Raw genomic sequence first — 13,594 nt, forward strand, 5'->3', positions numbered from 1 at the left:
AAGTTTCATTGCCCAAGAGTTTCTGTTTGGTTCTAGTTGCTATGTTACTGTCTCCAAAAACTTAGGACCTTGATACAGAGCATATCTGAGGCCAAAGTGGTATTGATTATTACTGACAATCAGACAGTCTTCTTTTCAGCTTTGAAAAAATATTTTTTTTAAATTTAACTAACACCTGAAGCCCTTAGTGCTTAGTAGAATAATTTATTTTCATATTTTGTATTTGCATTTGTTTGTTGAATGGGTGGTTGGTTGTTTTTTATTTTTAAGAGTGTAAATAACAAAAAGTTTGGACGAGAGTTGTTGCGACTAATTTCCCTGCATACAATAATATCCTTTAAAGTTTAGCCCAGAAACTTAATTATAAATGGCTGGTATTCTATTTTGCAAATGGGCCTTGCAGACAGTTTAATATGATCAAGCAAACTATTTTTATTGTAACCATACTTACTGGTGTCAAAACCGCTCTGGTAGGAGCTCCATAAACGTGTGAATGAATGAAAATTATCCGTTATTCATGTAAGCATTCGGTGACGTGTATCATTCATTTTTAGTGAAACTTGACTTTCGTACCCAGTTTCTTTAAAGAGAAACTAATATTTGACAGGTGTAGCTCTATCATGAGACATCTGTTGTGTAAAGGAATGGAAATCATCCCATCTTATTCAACCCTTTCAGACAGCACCCAATAGTGAAACAACTTATGGGACATCTGAGTTTTGAATTCAAAACCAGCCCAATGTAAAAGTGGTCAAAAGGGGGGGGGCTGATTTTTCTTGATGTGAGGTCTCAGGAGAAGGCATGAAGGACCCTTAATAATCAACGTGGTGTGTGGTACTTTGCTCATACTCCCTTTGGTGTCTTCCGAAGTGTTAGACCCCAGCACGTGCTGTGTAGCCCAGCGGACCTGTGGATGGGCTCAACAAGAGGCTGTTGACATTCAGGGAACATGCTTGCCTTTCCAGCCTTAGCCATGGCTGGAGACTCTAAGTAGCTAGAAAGCAGGGACCATCGCTGCCTTGTTCACTGTGATTTCCCTATTTTCAGGCACATAGGAGGTGCTCAATAAGTGATTGTTGAAGGAATGAAAATACCATGGAAGGAGGAAGAGCAGCAGCAGAAGGTACATACAGCTTAAAACACAGGGGGAAGGAGTGTTATCAGAGCCTTAACTAAGACTTATTGATGACAACATAGCTGTTTACCACAGGGTTTACAAAGTATTTTAAGCCCACTGTTGACACTGACCACCCAGGAAGAGAGATTCCTTTCAAAATGTTACTGCTTGTTGACAATGTAACTGGTCACCCAAGAGCTCTGATGGAGGTGGACAGTGAGGTTAACGCTGTTTTCATGCCTGCTGTCACAACATCCGTCCTCCAGCCGATGGATCAAGGAGTGATTTCAACTTTCAAGACTTATTACTTAAGAAACACATTTCATAAGGCTCTCGCTCCCGCAGGTAGGGATCCCTCTGCTGGATCTAGGCAAAGTAAACTGAAAAACCTTGCAAAAAGGATTCATCATTCTATAGGGCACAAAGAACACTTGTGACTCACAGGAAGAGGTCCAAGTATCAACGTGAACAGGAGTTTGGAACAAGTTGACTCCCACCCTCATGGATGACTTCTAGGAGTTCGAGACCTCAGCAGAGTCAGTAACTACAGATGTGGTGGAAACAGCAGGAGAATGAGAATTAGAAGTGGAGCTCGAAGGTGGGACGGAGCGGCTGCCATCGCGTGACCAAACATGAATGAATGAAGAGTTGCTTCTTAGGGATGAACAAAGAAAGTGGTTTCTGGAGATGGGATCTACTCCTGGGGCAGATGCTGTGAACACTGCGAGATGACAACCAGGGATTTAGAATGTGACATAAACTTTGTTGATAAGGCAGCCGCAGGGTGAGAGAGGATTGTCTCCAATTTCGAAAGAAGTTCTACAGCTACCGAACAGCATCACATGCTACAGAGAAATGGTTTGTGAAAGGAAGAGGCCTTCGATGCGGCCGACTTCACGGCTGTCTTATTTTCGGAGATCACCACTCTCATAAGTGGGCAGCCATCAACATGGAGGCAAGACCCTCCGCCAGCAAAAGGATTAGGACTTGCTAAAAGCTCCGATGATGGTTAACCTATTGTTTGCAATAAGGTATTTTAAAATTAAAATACACATTTTATTAGATATAATGCAATTGTACATTTAATGTACTACAGTATAGTTTAAAGATAACTTGCATACGCACTAGGAAGCCAAAAAATTCCTTGCCTAGCTTGATTGAGATGTTCATTTCATTACAGTAGTCCGGAACCAAGCCTGCAGTATTTCCGAGCTATGTCTACAATCTGTCATCCATTGTGGGGATTCAGGCAAATCATCGGGGGAGATTTTTATGTCAAGAAGATGTAGTCTTCAGATTCCTGGCATGTGTGAAGTCATTGGTTTGTTTTGTTAGATCCCATAGGAGATTCTCCACACACCTATTTAAGGAATATGCAGCTTGGTAGCATTTTGACTTGACATTTCTGTCTATTGGAAAAGTCTGTGAAAATGATAAGACCAAGCACTATCAGAAAACAGAGGTTTTGTTCATAAAAGCCTCCCAAATCAGACTCATTAGGTTACGATCAATATGGCCCAAAGCGTATTCACTAAATTTCTCGGAAGGGATTTGCTCCTTGGAGGTAAAAGCAGGTCAATTCCATCAAACTTATATTTGCTTCTCTAGAATATTAGCCTGAGGTTTGCAACGTAACATGCCATTTAGAATATCAGAAGTCGTCCCACTTCCCTTTCCTCTGTGTCCACACTCCGGGTACCCTCTGTTCCTGGCTAACAGAGCTCTGGACATAGTTTCTAGTTCTGAGCTTCCTGCTGTGGCCCCAGGGCCATTTTCCCGTGTCCTGTTTACCCTGTTTTTCTCTTGTGAGTTCTTAAGTGGTCCTCCAGAATCTCGACTGGGTTTGCAAGTGTCCTCACTGCTCTTCTCCCCCTCTCTTGTTTTACTCTTGGAAAAAGACTCAGTAGGTATTTTCCAAGCTTACCCACTTAAGTAACATTTAGTAACAAGCTTGCTCTTGTGTATAAAATCCCATGGGTTTTGTCATGCCGCCCTTTCTGCTCCCCTAATATCAGGCTTAACTGCCTACTTTTAATTGTCAGAGGTGTGATGTTCACTTTTAAAGCCTCATTGAATCATTAATATTTCATAAACAACTTAACCTCTATTAATGAGGATCTAAAACATACAACAGATTTAATACCTTAACTCGCTTCTAAACCTTTCTCATAAAATGAGACAGTTAAGTATTACCTAGAAGAAGTGACACCCACACAGGCCTCTTGCTCTGTCATGCTTCCCAGGGTGCTCTCCCCTCTGTTAGCAGTGACCTGATCAATTTATCATGAGGCACAAGTGAGAGAGAGGAAAGGGAAAAGGCATGACCATAGGAGTCTTCGAAAGAACCATACTTGTATTTATTTGTCCTCCGTAAAGGGGTCACGGGCAGGTACCCTGGACTGATGTGTTAGCAACACAGCTCCCCCAGGTCATAACTCACAAAGCATCAGAATTCCTCACTTCAATCTCTCCAGCTACTGCACTCGGTTGCATAGATTGGGCAACAGGTTAATCTTTATCTCTGTCCCTGAAGAAAAAGGGACTACACCTTGACAGTGACTCAGTGCGGCAATGATAATGGGATTCTTTTGATCGTGGAGGAGGTATTGAGCTAGGTAGATTGTAACCAGGGACCAGTCTCCCTTGCTAAGGAGTCTTATAAGGAAAAGGTGACTGGTAGAGCTTTATCAGCGGGGAAGACAGACACGATAAAGAAAAACAGTTTTAACTAGGAAGGTAAGTCCGGTGGCAGCTGGAGGTGGATGGAGCAAGAAAGGCACAGTGTGTGGTGAGGAAGACCAGGAAACTGTACATAGTCGCCTGGCAACAGGATCTGAACCACAGCCTGCCCCACTTAGGGACCACTCTGCTGGAAGTTCAGCCCTCCTGCCAGAGGGGCTTTAAAATTTCAGAACCCCTTCATGGCGAAAAGAAAGTCTGGGAAGAGAAAAACAGGCCAAGAGGAAAGTACCCAAGCATCTAGCGAATGGGCTTTGACCAATCCTGCTTCTTCGAACTGAATTCACTTATTGAAACTTGAGAACCTGTGGAGTCTGACACTGGCCTTTCCCCCTCTGCCTCTAGTCAATTTTTAATTTGCTGTCATCGATTAGCTGACAGGAGAAGGGAGACGTCTCTCAGCAGCTGAAGTCGGTTGATGGGAAGGGCCTTGAATCAGGGCCTTCAGAGTGGGTGGCGCTGCTGAACCGCCTGGGAGGTGAGCTTTGGCTCCCAGGGGTACAAGAACCAACTTGCCGAAGCTTCCTTGCTCGTCAAGGCACCTTTAAATAATCCACACCCGGAGTGGTTTCATCTGCAGGCAAGAAAAAGTGGAAACGGCCCCCAAAGGTCTCCCGTCTCAAACAAACACTGTAGGCAACCTTGCCTTTGAAACTGAAGTGCTTGAGGCAGAGAGGCGGACAACTGTTGGTATCCTGCTACTAACAGGTTTGTCTTTCATTGTCTGTGACGACTGTTCTCGGAGGCTGACAGAAGCAAAAACAAAGAGAATTACCTCTGACTGTTCTGAAAGGAAAAGGGGGCCAGACTTTCAGTTTGAGGGCATGGTGTGGTTCAAAAGAAGGGAATTTATTCCCCGAGTTACCAGGAGCCAGGCAGAGAGGTCGCCTTTCCGGGGCCTGATGCTCCTCAGTCGATGCGTTTTCAGGGCGTGCTGGTGGTGGTTGTGGTGGTGATTTCATTAGCACAGAGCCCCGCCAGTACTCACAGGCTTCTAGAGAGTGCCATGGCTGTCAGACCCACTCGGATGATAGTGTGGGCTTGTCAACAGTGTTTCAGGTTTCTCTCCGCCGCCTAAACCCCTTCCTTGGAGGACAAAGGGCAGAGACCATTTTGTTCCGTAGTTGGCTAATGGCTGTGTACACCAGAACCAACAAGGTGAGGCAACTCATGCATTTGTAATCCCGCGTCTGACTGAACTCCAGTTTTCTCCTCTCCCAAGTGGTGAAACAGGAAGCAACATCCCATCAGGAAGAACCAGAAGGTGCCATCCAGTAGCTTTGCCTCACGTCACCCATCGCCCTCAGTCAGAAATCTAGACGTGCAACTTTAGAGGGTGGGTCTCTCTGAAAGAATTTGAGAGCTTACGCAGAGATGAGGTGTGTTGCTCTCTGATGAGAACGAGGCTGACTGGCTCTGACTGCTCTTCACAGGCAAGGGGCATCTTTTGTGTACTGAAGTTTCTGGAAGGTAGGCACCATTTCACTGATGTTGTTACAATTTGAGAATGCTCAGACCACGTTGGCCACGTTGGCCTTGACTGTGTGTGTGAGAGAGAGAGAGAGAGAGAGAGAGATGTTCAAAATGATCATTTTTGGTCTGCTCTTCAGGGAGAGATACACAAAAAAGAGTTTTGAAGCCCATCGCCTGATGAGTTTGACTTCAGAAGCATTCAGTCGTGGAGCAAATGCTGGGGCCAAACTTCTCCTCTGACCTGTAGCACTTGCTCTGTGGCGAGTTGAAACAGCTTCATTGTAGGACTAGGCAGGATTGTTCAGCCTGTGGAATCACAGGAGGCTGAGCCCTCCGTCGGCACAGCCCGGTTTATGAGGAAGGAGAAATGAAGAGAGTGACCGCAGATCTCCGGGTGGCATGGCCAAGGCCATTTCAGACCACGTCAGAATGTCTTAAATGTGGAACAAGGCAGGACTTGCTCGCCTAACAGCGGCAGACTCTCCTAAGCTGGCTCTATCTTGAGCGAGACAGTCTCCATGCTGTGTTCAGAAGACATTAGCTGATTAGTTCTACAGCTTCGGCCTCAGGGAGAGAAACACAATAGTTTTCTTTTTTTCTAACCAGCGTATATGTTTAGCCAGGATGTTCTTTCAGGCAAGTTTATTTGCTAGAAAGCCTTACACACAGGGGGAGGGAAAGAAACTTGGGGGACTCACCAGACGATGCATATTCATTGATTCATTAATCCGTACTATTCCAGTGCCTTCTGTACCACGAGTGAGGGTTCTGACTTTAAACAGCACCTTCATACCTCTTCCCCTACAAGCCTTTTTTTTTTTTTTTAAAGGGGTTGCCACTTCAAATTTCATCAGTAGAATTTGCTAGACAAAGGGGTAAATTCTTTAAGGGGAAAACAGGTAATACTTGTATAGTCTCCCCTCTAAAAATATTTCTGCCGTTTCTAAAAACAATCAAATTAATTGGCATGAGTTTGAAGATAATTCTGGGTTGGTAATAATCTACATAATTCTGGGTTAGTAATAATCTCCACTTATGGAGTCCTTGCTGTACATAAATGCATTTCCCAGTTAATTCAGTGAGAGAGAACTCATGTTGTGCAGCTCTCAGATGAGGACATTTGGGTTTGGTGAGAGGTACAGTGGCAGAGCAGGGAAGTGAGGAAACCCAAATTCTGTAGCCTTTCGCACACAGAAATACGAGATTGGAGCCCTCCCTATTCCTCTTCTGTTCTCTCAGCCCTTCAGAGTCCTTGTCATGCGGAGGGGTTCCCGAACCCATAATATGTAAATACGCTAACTCAGTATCTTAGAGCAAAACACTGAGGGTCAGTCTATAATTTGCTTCTCCTGGGGTGAAGGCATGGTGTGGTGGACAGAACATGGGCTAGAAAGGAAAACAGATCTAAATTTGAATCCCTGCCTTCTGTTTACTGTTTGTGTGACCTCAGCGAGTCAGTGAAATTCTTCAAACCTCAAGTTTCCTTATTTATAAGCTAATTATTCAAATATCCATCCCACAGGGCCATTTGTTAGAAGCAACAGAAAGAGACTTTTGGATGATTGACAAATGGTAGGCTTTCGATACGTATAGTGTTCATTTCTCCAGTTATTTGCTGATGCCTCCGGTGAACTAGATCCTCTTCTGTACTCAGGGGGTAACAGCGGTGATCGAGGGAGACAAGACTCTGCCCTCACGGGGGCTGACGGGTGCTGGTTTAGTCTCGCATAGTGTCACTGACTTCCTTGGGGAATCAGCTTGTGATTATTTAGGTCCTCTATGGCGGAGCCGATCTGGCTTTGACACACCCCCTGAAGCAGAGCAGTGAGCATCCTGTGTTAGGAGTCCCCCAGAGCATAGTAAAATCAGGCAAAAGGCAAGGACGACAGATACCTCTTTCTCAAGGGTCATTTGTTGTACGAATCATTGCACGGTTATAGGAAAGATATGTTTTTATGCGTTCTTTCACACACACACACACACACACACACACACACACACACAGAGTTCACTGGAGTTTTCTTGGGCCCCCAAGGCACTACCGGCAGGCTGTGCATGGGGGGAGGGTCTGGCTCCAAGGTCTCATAAAACACAGAGAGTAGTGGGGCAACCATTCATTTACCCTGGGCTCCAGGCCATCTGTACAACAGCCTTGGGCTTTCCAAGACCTCCCCAATGTGAATTTAGGGATGTAGCCCAAAGATTGAACTGGAGATAATACACCTTTATAAAAATGGATTTGGATAAGAGCAATTGGCTTATTTACTGGCCAAGGGCCTATAGTCAAGTTCATCAAATGGGCTAGTTGGCATCAAGAATGGTGTTTTGGCGATCTGTCCCTAACTTTGAATCCTGATCAACTGCAGATTATGGCAGAGAGATTAAAGGAACACAAGGGAGCTCCCTTTGGAATCAAATGCAGGTCTCCCTTCTCTTAGAAACACCTGTACACCCAGAACACCAGCCTTATTGGTCCTACATGGCCCAGGTCCTACATGGCCCAGAATGATTGAAGACATCTTTGGGACACCCTACACGGACCAGACAATTAGCACTATGAAAGAAGTCTGTGTAAAGTAAAGAGACTTATTTTCCTAAGCCCTATGAAACAATCAATCTCATCATTGTAGGGGTCCTATCCTACATATTACCTTAAAATTTCGTCTTGTGGAGGTTTTTTTTTAAGTGATGAGAACATAAACCAAGCTAAAAACCTAATTAAAATAAACTAGGGCTTAGGTATAAAATCCTCAAATAGCAAGTGAATGGGGGATATTAAGAATCTTTGACCTTGTACATTTTAACAGCCAAAATTCTCCACAGGGCTTTTGGTGATGGTAGACAGATGTTTGATTGTAAATAAACTGTAGCAATCATTGTGTTTTCAAAAGAGTTATTCCCAAATTTCATTATTATTATACCTTAAAGTCTGAGCGCACTAATTTGGCTTCGGTGACCTTGAAACAAATGTCACCCTTCCTAAGTATGAGAATTTAAAATTTCTTAAACTGTGTGTCCAAATTCCCCTCAAACGTAAAGTTAAAGGGGTTTGGTTCACTTTAGTAATCATTTATTTTTTTATTTTATTTTTAAGTTTTTTTTCCCACCTGGTCACTGGAGAGTCTGTGGGAGGGGTTCATGCTGCATTCTTAAGGAGAGTAACTGAACAGACCAGAGGCCTAACATAGTTGGTGTTTGGTTTATGAAAGTTTTGATTTCATGGAAAGTTTCCTTTTTACTGATCTCTGAATTATATCTTTATGAAAGCAAGAAATGGAAATATTTATTGAAAGTATCCAAATCTGTCTGTTTAGGATTGATACACACATACCCCACGTAGTCTCTTTCTCTCTCTCTCTCTCACACACACACACACACACACACACACATACACACTTCATGTGCTGGTGCACAATATAAAAACAAAACCAAAAGATACATATAATATTGTGTATGTGTGCACCCAACTTTATTTCTTTTCCTGTCATAGATGGCTCTGTCTCCTTCCATCTTGTAGCTGTGCCTTCTGAAACACGGGACATTTGGTCATTAGGACTGGAGAAGGGAGAAATGAAAACAGGTCCCCAGCTTTTTAATTTTTTTAATTGAGGTATAATTGATGGAGGACACGATTTGAGTTTCAGGCACACAACATAATCATTCAATATTTGTATATATTACAAAATGACCACCAAATACATTTCTCCTTTCCCTCTCAATGGGAAAACTATAAAAATCACAGCTAAGGCATGAATTTAGGTTGATTGGAAAGAGAAAATATTACATTAAGGGGCTTCAAATCATTTTTATTTACTATATCCATGTTCTAAGAGAAGGGAAAATCATATGCCACAATCCATTGTTCTCCATAGAGTTCTTGTAAGCAAGAACAAAGTCTATTTCTGTCATTTTGATTCCTTTGCCAGACATATTTTAGTGGAGAGTCAATAAATTGTTGTTGATTAGATTGACCTTGACGTAGGCTGAAAATTAAATAAGCATTTCAAGATTCAAGCAAATACTCTGAGAGCATTTTCTTCAATAAGAAAGGTTACTTAACATCATTTAATAACTAAAATGGCTTTAATTTCTTCCCCTCAAATTTTGTTTTCTTGTTTGACATCCAATTAAAACTTGAGAAACCTAAAATCCACTGACGCTGAACAAATTTCAAATTGTGCAGATTAGCAATTTTCATTTGCAATGTTTACATCACGAACTCATTATCATATTCCTCTTTGGGTCAAAGTCACAGGCTTTCTAATGAGCTCCTCCTGTTCCACCAGCCGTAACTGGCTTTCCCTGACTTGTTTCAAATGGAGATCTGCTTTGTGTGGAGGTCTGGTCTATCACCAGTTGTGTAAGAGTGAAACTTCAGAGCATTTCTAGATGATGACTATAGAATAATATGCAAGCTGATTTTCCCAAGTAATTACTCCACAGATGACACTATTGTCGTGGATTTTAAACTGTTTTTTGGACAATCATTGATGGTAAGAAATACTCCTTAGATCTCAATTTAGAAACACACACACACACACACACACACACACTCTAGTGGAAATAAAAGTTTCATGAAATAATACTGCACATATCAATGTTTTCTCTTCTATTCCATTCCGCTCCTCTCTATAAAATTTCTTGTCATAGCTATGGACAAATTTTGTGACCTCTTGGTTCTCAATACTGGCTGAATGTAAGAATTAACTAGGGAACTAAAAAAAAAAAATGCTAAATGCCAAAAGCATGGTTGACCAAGGAAATGGACTAGAGGTTCTAGAAATAAGCCTCCATGTGTTTGGACCTTTGATTTATGATAACATTGATACTATACAGAAAGGACAGTCATTTGAATATACAGATGGAAAAAAAAAACCACCTGAGTCTTGATTCTAACCTCAAAATTTATATACACTGAGGTGCTGGGTGGCTCAATTGGTTAAGCATCTGACTCTTGGTTTGGGCTCAGGTCATGATCTCAAGGGTGATGAAATCCAGGCCCGCATGGGGCTCAGTGCTCACTGGGGAGTCTGCTTGAGATTTTCTCCCCTTCCCTCCTCCTCCCCCTTTTGCCCCTCTCTCATTCATGCACACACACTCACACACACTTTCTCTTTAAAATAAACAAATAAATAAAATTTTAAAAGGTATATACATATCTGAATGTTAATGTCGATGTGGAAAATAAAACTGGCAGGTAAAACTATAATTTCTAGATCTGTGTTGTCCACTATGGCAGCCGCTGTTCTGCTGAGTCCCTGAAACATGGCTGAGCCACTAGAGATAGGTTCTAAGTGCAAAACGCACAGCAGATTTCAAAACCTGACTGTAGAGAGAGAGAATTCAAAATGTCTCAGTAATAATATTTATATTGGTTGTATGTTGAAATGATAATATTCTGGATGTGTTGGGTTAAATAAAATACATTACTAAGATGAATTTCACTTTTTTTTTCCTTTTTAATACAAGAAAACTTTAAATTATATATTCGGCTCCCGCTATTTTTCTATTGGACAGCATCATTCTAGATGACAAAATAGGATGGATTAATGACCTTGGGATGGGCAGTGATTTTTTTAAAAAATCACCTTTTAAAAAAGGTGCAGAAAGTACTAGCATATGAAAAAGATCTACAAATTGGACTCTATTAAAACTAATAATTTCTTTCCATCAAATCTTACCATTAAGAGAGTAAAAGGCCAGCTGCAGAAGGGAAGGAGACATTGCCATACATATAAACAAGGAGGAGTCATATCCAGAATAAAAAAACAAGCCCATTAGAAAAGATGGACCAACACAATAGAAAACTGGGCAAGACATTTACATAGGGGCTTCACAAAAGAACATATCCAAATGGCCAAGAAGCATGAAACGTGCTCAACTTTATCGGTCATTAGGGAAATGCACGTCAAAACCACAGTAAAATATCACTGCACACCCACCAGAGAGGCTAAAATGTGAAAGGTAGACAGTAGTTTTGTTGGTGAGAATGTGATACAGCTGGAACTCTCACACAGATGTGGGCATGTAAATCCACACATCTCTAGAAGACTGGTCAACAGGGTCTGTTAATTGTGTATATATACCCATGACCTAGCATTTCCATTGCTCTATAGAAACGTGGACATGTGTTTACCAAAGACACGGTCAAGAATGTTCACAGAGAGTAGCCTTATTTCAGAAAACCCCAATTTCCCTCAACTGGAGAATGGAAAAAGAGGTTGTGGTATAGTCGTACCATGGAACACCAACCCCCAGTGAAAATGAGTCAGCTCCTACACACACGTCAGCCTGGCTATTGTCTCAGTCGCAACTGCTGACGGAAAGGAGGCAAAAGAATGCCGTCAGTGTGATTCCGATCGTGCGAAGTTCAAGAACAGGCAACGTGAGTCCACGGTGTTAGAGGTCAGGCGAAGATAGTTGGAGGAAGTGGGTAGCGACTGGGCAGAGACGCAGTGCAGGCCCTGGGGTGCTGCTAGTGTCCCGCTTCTTGGTCTGGTTGCTGGTTCTAACACAGGTGTGTTTACTTCTGGGATTTGCTGCTCTACCGTCGGCATGCTGGACTTTAATGAATATGTCTGTTAAGCAATGATAACAATGCTGATGTCAGGACGACACCTTCAGAGGTCCTGACTTAGGTGTTCTGAATCAGGCGAGAGCATGGCTTAAAAATGTTTTCCAGGTAGTCCCCCTAGAGAGCCAGCAGGGAGAACCAGGGCACTAACGAGTCACAAGTGGCTCTTCCAAGACCCGTGTGCTGATAGAACTGTAATCACTACTCGAGGCTGTGCTCTTACTGTCTTTACTTAAGTTGCACTGACTTTAAGGACATAATTCCCATTGATGAATCTTAGAAGCGTAAGGAATTATAACGTTAATGCTTTAGAAGCCCGGGCAGGTAACCGAAATGAGCAGTGGGCTGGTTGATGAAGCTTACGCCTCAATTAAGGCCCGCATGTCTTGTGATTACTGCCAGATCTTCTGGGTTTTTTTGTTTTGTTTTGTTTTGTTGTTATTGTTTTCAAGTGAAGCTGTGACTCTGGATTTTTTGGTGAAAATTCCTGAATTTTAGATATCAGTGCAAATTATGTTAAAACACTCCCCAAATCAAACGAAACCGATTCGTAGGGCCAGTTCCACCTGTACCAAATTTGGCCACTGGTTTGTAACTGTGACTTCGAATTTTAGAGCCAGAAGGAAAGTTACAGGTATCATTGTATAGCCTATTAATTATGTTTCCCTTTTCTGCTTCTGCAGGGATGTTGTGAAAGGAAAGGTGAAACTTTTACATATATCTCCACATACCTATACACACAGTACTTGAATTTCTTCACAGAAAGCTATCCTATATACTCAAGGTAATTACTGTTATTTACGTTTTATTTTATTTTATTTATTTTATTTTATCTTATTTTACCTCTACTGTGTTGTCTTAACTGTGATCTTGGTAAACTATATCTGTGCCCCAAAGCTTTATTATTATATGATATTGTTTTCTGTGTTCTGGGAAGGAGCGGAGTTCTGGGCAAGGCAAATTCCGTGTTATTCTCTATGATATACTGTAGATCTTCTCTTTTTGAGAGGAGGGATGTTGAGTGACATTTTCCTCTGACAGCACCAGGCGATGAAGATCTCCCAAGCTTAGTTGGTATTTGCCTTGTTTGTGCTTCCATCTTGCCCCCCCAACCTTGACCGTGCCCTTTACCCCAAGCCCCGCTTCTAATTGGAAGGAAGAGTCAGCTCCGCCTGTCCTGCAGGTTTCCAGCTTCCAGGCTCTTCCTTGTGAGAAACAGGCTTTGAAAAGCACATGTCTTCAAAGTCATCAAAAGTGACAATCAGAAATGATGACTTGCATGATAGCACATGTTCACAAATATGGATGAAAGACAAAAATCAAGTCCTGTAAGGAGAAGGAGGATTTTTAGCCCAGCACCTAACTTTGGTCGGGCTGTGTCACCTGGAGCAGGTCCCTTGATCCCTCTCAACTTCTCTTTGCATGTGTGAATTGGGGGCATAAATAATTATTATTGTGGTGAGGATACAATGAGGGAATGCTGGTGAAAGAAACTGTGTCCATTGTATAGACATGCTGGTTATTAGTTACCATTGTAATCGTCACCTCGAAACGGTCTGTGAAGAGACAGTGCTTTTATTCCCAGTTTACAGCTGCGAAAGCAGGTAGCACAGCCGCTGGGCCTCTGAATCATGTCCCTGACCCTTTCCCTGCACCAACAGGGCTCGCTGGCATGGGCCTTCACCCCACCG

The 13,594-nt window shown here is 42.4% G+C and overlaps 1 protein-coding gene across 1 annotated transcript in view; it reads left to right on the plus strand.

The window, feature by feature from the left end:
* The first annotated feature begins 5,215 nt into the window (after positions 1–5,215).
* Positions 5,216–13,594, plus strand: part of LOC111152682 (ceramide synthase 3) — a 120,619-nt gene continuing 112,240 nt past the window's right edge. The window contains exons 1-2 of the mRNA XM_022511249.1: positions 5,216–5,326; positions 12,587–12,687. The gene's annotated coding sequence lies outside the window, so the exon portion shown is untranslated. The remainder of the gene's footprint in view (positions 5,327–12,586; positions 12,688–13,594) is intronic.

This window comes from Enhydra lutris, unplaced genomic scaffold, assembly GCF_002288905.1.
Source record: "Enhydra lutris kenyoni isolate GAN:26980312 unplaced genomic scaffold, ASM228890v2 scaffoldscaffold29, whole genome shotgun sequence".
Taxonomy (NCBI): domain Eukaryota; kingdom Metazoa; phylum Chordata; class Mammalia; order Carnivora; family Mustelidae; genus Enhydra; species Enhydra lutris.